We start from the raw sequence: 7871 nt of genomic DNA, 5'->3' as shown, positions 1-7871 counted from the left end.
ACTGGGGAGGAGGGTAGAGAGAATGGTGCAGCAATGAAGGAATGAAAACCCAAAATCCCTGTAAATGTTCATTAAAACTAATAAAATTTAATCATAAAAAAAGAAAAACAAGGAACTAATGAAATACTATACAAAATGAGTGACTCTGGAGGGCATTATGCTGAGTGAAATTTCTTAGTTACAAAAGGACAAATACTGCATTGTGCCACTGTTGTAAAGCGAGACTGACTTCGGAGCTGGGGGGAAACTAAGATGGGATACATAATGTATACTGCTTTGAAACAGATGAGGCAGAGAACTGTTTAGGAGGAATATACGATTAAGTATTATTGTCATGATAAGAATCCAGAATGAAAGCTGCACAGTGGAGTGGACTGGGGGTGGGAGATTGTTTAACAATGAAAGATTTTTTTTTTTCTTTTTCAAAGAGAATGGTGAACGGGGTGGGGGGAGGGTTGAGCAAAGAAGAAAGTGTGCAACAATGAATAAATGGAAATCCAAAGTTTCTGTAAACTTTCATTAAAATTTAAAAAATGCTTCAAAGACATCTTTACCACGAATGTTGTTGTTGATTGCCGTCGAGTCAAGTTGGACTCATAGAGACTGTCGTCATTTCTCCAAAGTTCATAGAGTTTCCAGAGACATGTGGTTTAGGAAATAGATGCCACTCGTGCTTCCAAACCTGTTTTAGAACTTGGAGCTCCACCAAACACTGTACACATTGGGAAGCCATTCTGGTATTTGTTACCCTAATGGTACAAATTTCAGCATCACAGCAACCCAGGTGACTTCATACTGCGCATTGACAAAGAATTATGTACAAAGTGGAAGAGTGTTCCTCCAGATATAACAGAGCTAGTTTCACTTGTTGTTGTTGTTGTTAGGTGCCATCGAGTCATAGACAACTCATAGTGACCGTATGAACAAAAGACCTGAGCACTATTTATAGAGTTTCCGGAGGCAAGCCATTTCAGAAGCGGATGCCACTCCTGCTTCCAGGTTTATTTTAATCTGGGAGCTCCACCAAACTCTGTCCACCATGGGTAACCTTTATCACATTTGGCACATCAGTGTCACAGTGTTTAGCATCACCGCAACCATGAATTACCTCTCTATAGCATAGACCAGTGCTATACCATTTAGAAGAATGTTTGACAAAAAACAATTTAAACCAGTCCTAAAGGCTACACCCACCTTGGGCTTGATAGCATAACTTTCTGTCCACTAGGACAATATAGCTCTGTTGTCGCTGTTTTTGTTGTTATGTGCCGTCAAGTCATAGACGACTCATAGCGACCCTATGAATGATTTTTAACTAGGAGGCTGTATCCCCTCCCCTTAAAGAATCAACTTTCCACACTAATGCTCACCAATCTTTGCCACCAAGGTCCCATAGAACCCAGCTCCTGTAGATGGCTTTCAAAATGGATTCCAGCCATATCATGAATAAACCTGCATATTATAATTTGTCAAGAATTCTCTCTAGTTCTTCATTTGTTGCTTCTTTATTAGCTTCTTTGAACTTTGAATAAACATGCTTTGCTATCAGTTCTGCAGGCTTATTTGGTCTCTTGTTGATATATGTTTCAAAGTATTTCTTCATCAAGTTAATAAGTTTTTTATTTTTCTGAAAGCACACTTCTATTATGTGGCCCACTTTATCCTTAAAATTTAATAGATCTTGAACATCTTTATCTTTATCAGGATTGATGACTATCATTTTATAATAGTCAGCGCTGTACTGCAATAGTATCTGCTGACCGCTCTTTACTCGACTGAACAACTGGTACATCTGAGTGAGATCAGGCACTCTATTCTCATCAAGTAAGTAATCAAGTCTTTTCTACAAAATTGCTGTTAAATATTCTCCTAATAGCTGTTGCTCTGCACATGCAATTAGTGGTTTCTGTACATATTGGTTTAAATATGTGGTCATAAATTCTTCTTCTTCTAAATGTTTACTTATATGATGAAGATATTCTGGAACCTCTCTTTGTTTCATTAATCTTTGGCCTTCAGCAGTATAAAAACAATCAGTTTCTCCCAAATATTTCAGTTCAAATAAATCTTTATATACATGAAAGTCAGAGGGTATACTTAGTAGACTTCACAACAAACTTCTGACCACAGCTTCACCATTCCCCCCCCCATTTAGTTGGTAGAAGAATACCATCAATAGTTTTACTCTGAACCATCTTATCACAAATAATATAGTTTCTAAATAATTTTAATCCATATCCCAGATAGAAAGAAGCATGGGATTTTGAAATACGTAAGTGCAATTAAAAAATCAAGAAAACCCTTCTACTTATGATCATTTGTCTGCAGTGATCTTGCCAGCATGTGTTAATTTTTTAATAATTTTTTCCTTCTAATTGTGATTTTTAAAAAATATTTTATTGGGAAAAACATGTTGGGGATACAAGGAGGTGAGGGTTGGGAGCAGAACAGTGAGGATGGGCAGGGATGAAAATTGCAGGGATGAAGTTGCAAGACTGCACAATTTGGTTGGTGAGGGGAGCAGGGAAAGGAAATGAAAAGGATCCAGTGGGGAGCAGATGATTCAGGGCAATGGTAAGCATAGTCCAATGGTGATTAAACAAACTGTCTTATTCACTTTCAGGTTTCTCATTTGGGAATTGAGCACAGACTCTCTGGCTTCTTCATGCTGAACAGGGGCACTGATGTGAAGGGGGAAAGGGAGGACACTTTATCACCTTACTGGTGGTCTTGGGTTGAAGCTGCTTGCCTTCTTGTTCTGTTAGAAGATGTTTTCTTCACATTTACTCCCCTCTGGACTGCAAAGTGTTTTCCCAGGTGGGTCCAGTGGGGATGGCTGACTGAACCCTGAGGCTCCATCCTCCTTTGCTTCCTTAGCTGGCCATTGTATTTCCTTTTCGTCTCTGGAACTGGGTTCAGGGTCAGGTCTGGAGTAAAACTCAGTGTGAAGGTTACCTATAGAAAAGGGAGGAAATCTAGAGAGAACAAACTTGTGAGTTACAAATAGAAGGGCTTTGGGGATATTACTTATGGGTATGCTGGGGGAGAGGGTGGAGGAAAGTAGTCTTGATAAAATTCTCTGTACATCCTAGGAGGTTTTTTCCACCCAGGGGTCGGATGGTACAATCCGAGGGCTGAGGAGCTCACCCCGAGTGCTGGCTTGCCCCACCAGGGGCCTAACACACGGCTCGCCCCACCGCCTGCCTGCCAGGGGCAGGGGTTGGGGGGCAAACGCATAGCTTGCTCTGCAGCCCAGCGGAGGCTGGATGGCAACCCTCATGGGCCAGGCAACACATCCCCAGGGCTGGCTGGCACACTCCCCCACCAAATCCCCCTCCCCAAGTCCGGACCCCATGCCTCACTGAAGACCGTGTGGCCAGAGACAGTGTCCCCAATTCCGATACTGCCACCATTACCCCCCCCCCAAATAAGTGGTCATACTGTAATTTGAAGTAGGTGTCACTGCCCTCCCCCTTTAAATATGGAGAAGGGGACCTGACAGTAGTGAACAGATCCCCCCCCCCAGGTCTAAACAGTTCTTGGCAAAGGCAGACAACAGAGCAAAAGATGCGGTGCATTGAGGATATCTACCATCTTGGACATGCTGCCACAGTTAAATGTCGTTGAGTCATAGACAGCTCACAGAGACTCTCATCAATCCATTGTACTGGTAATCTTCTTCTCTGGCCTGGGAAGCCCCATCCTACTGCCCTGTCTCTTGCCGCTGCCGTCTTGGCTCCAAGAATTCTCCCCAGAACCAGTTCACTCTGCTGCGGTGTGGTGGCTCCGCTGTACCAACCTGGGGGGGGGGGCAGTGCCTACCATCCATCTCCAGTGAGGGGATCCCTGGGGTCCAGCGGTGGGAGCCTCATGGAGCTGCGGCAGTGACGCAGGCTCGGCAGCAGGGGGCTGGGAGGCGCAGGACTCACCCATTCCTCCCTGGGAATCCTTGATCTCCTGATGTTGAGCCTCAATCCGCACCAAACACCAGTCATCAAGTGTTTAACTGTTCAATTATCAATAAACGGAGGTCTGTAGAAGGCCATGGTGGCCCTCCTCCATGTGGTCCGCTGCTCCCACAGCTTACCATGTTGTTTCCGCTGCCACCGCCATCTTGGAGTCTTAATTGTGATTTTAACGACAGTTTACAGAAAAGTTAGATTTTCATTCATTCATTGTTGCACATTTTTACTCCCTCTCCCTTCTGCCTCTCCCCCTCTCTTACTTCAAGTTTTTTGTTTTTTTAAATATTCGTTCATTGTTGCACAATTACTTTCCTCCTTCCCCTTCCCCCAGTCCTCTTTGCAATATACCTCTTATCCTGGGCTATTGTCATACATATAATGCCAAATCATATATTCCTTTTAAACAATTCTTTCCTTCATCTATTCCAGTGCAGTATGAATTATCTATCCACTCTTATCCTATTCTCCTCTCAAACCCTCATATCAGACCTTTATAGCAGTGGTGCTATATATAATATTTGTCCTTTCATAACTGAGATATTTCACTCAGCATAATGCCCTCTAAGATCACCCATACTGTGTAATGTTTTATGAGTTTATTGTTTTTCAGTACTGCATAGTATTCCATGTGAATATACCATAGTTTTTTCTATCCATTCATTTGTTGATGGGCACTTGAGTTGCTTCCATCTCTTTGCTATTGTAAATAATGCAGAAATAAATATGTGTGTGTATACATCTGTTTAAATACTGGTTATGATTTCTTCAGGGTATATTGCCAGCAGTGGCATTGCTCAGTCAAATGGTATTTCTATTTCTAACTTTTTGAGAAAGCTCCAAACTGCCTTCCATAGTGGTTGCACCATTTTACACTCCCACCAGCAGTGAATAAGAGTTCCAATCTCTCTACAACCTCACCAGAATTTATTGTTTGCCGCTCTGTTGCACTTTGCTATTGTTACTGTAGTGAGATGATATTTCATAGTTGTTTTTATTTGCATCTGTCTGGTAGATAGAGATTTTGAACATTTCTTTATGTGTTTGTTTGCCATCTGAATGTTGTCTTTGGTGAAGTGTCCATTCATATCCTGTGCCCATTTTGCTGTTGTGTTGTTTACCTTTCTGTTGTTTGTTAATCTTTTTGAAGAAGAAAACACTATCTAGTGAGTCTTCTCTAAACTGAAGGATTATGCTTGCACATGATATTCACAAATCTGATGATGCTGCTCTTGAGGATTGAGGAAACTGTAAGAACAGAGATATTCAACAGCCTGGTAAAGTTCTTTGAGGTTGTATTTAATGGAGGTAATACTAGGCATGGCTTTTACTGCCTCATGAAGCTTCTGCCATGTGTCCGGAGTATAACTGATAAGTAATTTAGGGTTATCTAGGATATTTTTGATCACTAATTTTTTGAGCCCCTGCCTCTCCCAGGTTTCACAGTGATGGTGGTGGCTGTGGGGAAGCAAGTTTCATGAGGCCAGTGGTGTGTTTCATGAGAGGTGAAAAGTTCCCCTTCTTGTTCTATGTTTCTTTTAAAAGTCATTTCCATAATCTTGTGCAGACTTTATAAACTAAAAAGCTCATTATGTTTTCATTTTAGTTAAGACTTTGTTGCTGGGATAGAAGCAACTCATAGCTGACCCTCCATTGAGTTCCCTAGATTATAAATCACAGGAAAGGAGATTGCATATCTTTCTCCTCAGGAACTGGTAGGTTCAAACTGCTAATGAGGTGTGGCCTTTGGATTAGCAGCACAACTGTCCACAGACTAGGAAACCTCTAAAGACTCTATGTTCAGCAAACTCTCCTACATATTTCCTCATTGATGTTCCAGAGCACAACTCATAGAAGAACTTGAGTTTCCAACCACAGTTCTCCATCACACTGTTCATGCCTTGTAATCATCTTTCACAGCATGGTAAAATCTGCTTCAGATCCAACGACTTTGGCTGCATAGTCTAGATACCTGCAGCCTCCACCTGATGTGATTTGTTTCTTTAGACTACAAGCCAACTTGGTACACTTCTTCTGGAGAGAAGAATATCAAATAATATCTCTCATTTCTACAATTTGAAATTATTTCATAAGGAAGATTTCTCTCATTTATTTGATATATTTATCATCAACAACCTACATTATGTAGATGACACAACCTTGTTTGCTAAAACTGAGGAGGACCTGAAGCACTTGCTGCAGAATGTCAAGGATATGAATTCAACTCTCCAACATCAAGAAGACAAAGATTCTCACCACTGGGCCAACTGGCAGCACCATGATAGATGGAGAAGATATTGAGGTTGTTAACTGTTACAGTTTGCTTGGTTACACAATCAAAATTCTTAGCATCGGCAGTCAGGAAATCAGAAGATTAATTGTATTGGGGAAAATCTGCTGTCAGGGAACTCTCCAGAGTACTAAAATGCAACGATGTCAGTCTAGAGACTAAGGTGTGGCTGATCCAGGCCATGGTCTTTACAATTGCTTGCTACGCATCAGAAAGCTGGACAATATCTAAGGATGACAGAAAATGAATTGATGCCTTTGAGTTGTGATGCTGGAAAAGAGTCTTGAACATACCCTGGGAGGCCAAGAAAACAAATAGATCTGTCTTAGAGAGGGTGAAACCAAGTTTCTCCTTGGAGGCTAGGATTTTGAAGCTCTGATTCACATACTTTGGGCATGTGACCAAAAAGGACTGATACTTGAAGAAGGTCATCATATCAGAAGGGTGGAGGGACAGTGCAGGAGAGGAAGAACTAGGATGAAGTAGATTGATACAATAAGTAGGGCAATGGAATTAGGTGTGTCGGAGTCAGTGAGACTGGATGAGAACAGGACAGGCTTTAGAGCTGTTGTACACAGGGTCATTATGAGTTGTAGGCAACTCGATTGCACACAACAACAGGAGCAGCAGCAGTGTCGATTGAACAAAAATATCACAAGTGAGAGGCTTTAGACTGAAATTTATTTTCTCACAGTTTTAAGAGACTAGAAATCTAAATTCAATGTATCTGAATTCTGAATTCTCATGGGGATATCCCTGTTATCTATTTCAGCTTCTGGTAACTACTACAAATCTTTAGCATTCCAGGGTTTGTTTATTCTCTTTGTTTATTCTGTCTTTTAAGAACTCAGAAGTGGTTAGTTTTAGAGCTAAAACTGATCTACTCTGGCATGGCTTCATTAGAACAGTCAAAGAAACCTATTCCAAACAGGGTCATATTTACTGGTACAGGAGTTTTTAGCAATTTGGTGAGGTCCCTGACAGCAGAGTTTCCCAGTCCAATTCATCTTTTGATTTCCTGATTACTGGTCCCAAGAGTATTGATCATGGAGCTGAGCAACCTGAAATCATTAACTACCTCAATCTCTTCTCCATCCACAATAGCGCTTCCAATTGGCCCAGTGGTGAGAATCTTTGTATTCTTAGTGTTAACCTTCAATCCATATTGAAGACTGCAGTCCTTGACCTTCTGTAGAAAATGCTTCAGATCCTCTTTAGTTTCAGCGAACAAGATTGTATCATCTGCATAGTGTAGATTGTTGATGAGGTTTTCCTCCAATCTTAATACAACACACCTCCTCATAAAGTCTAGCCTCCTGAATCATCAGTTCAGCATACATATTGGAAAAAAGTATGGAGACAAGATGCATCCCTGACACACCCCTTTCCTAATTTTAAACCATGTGATGTTTCCTTGCTCTGTTCTGATGACTGCCTCTGGTCCAAGTATAGGTTTTGCATGAGCACAATCAAATGTTCTGGGATTCCCATTCTTCTCAAGGTTAGCCACAACTTGCTGTGATCTACACAGTTAAATGCCTTTGCATGGTCAATGAAGCACTGTGGAGTTCTGGTGGCCTAGTGGCATGAAGCTGTGCTGCAATCCCAAGGGCATGCAG

The 7871-nt window shown here is 41.5% G+C and overlaps 1 pseudogene; it reads right to left on the bottom strand.

Moving 5' to 3' along the window:
- Positions 1-1459: 1459 nt before the first annotated feature.
- LOC102852057 lies at positions 1460-6684 on the bottom strand (annotated as a pseudogene).
- Between the last annotated feature and the right edge of the window lie 1187 nt (positions 6685-7871).

The sequence above is a fragment of the Elephantulus edwardii genome, unplaced genomic scaffold (assembly GCF_000299155.1).
Source record: "Elephantulus edwardii isolate Elephantulus edwardi_28Jun2011 unplaced genomic scaffold, EleEdw1.0 scaffold00249, whole genome shotgun sequence".
Lineage (NCBI taxonomy): Eukaryota > Metazoa > Chordata > Mammalia > Macroscelidea > Macroscelididae > Elephantulus > Elephantulus edwardii.
This window is presented reverse-complemented; position numbering and strand designations above follow the sequence as displayed.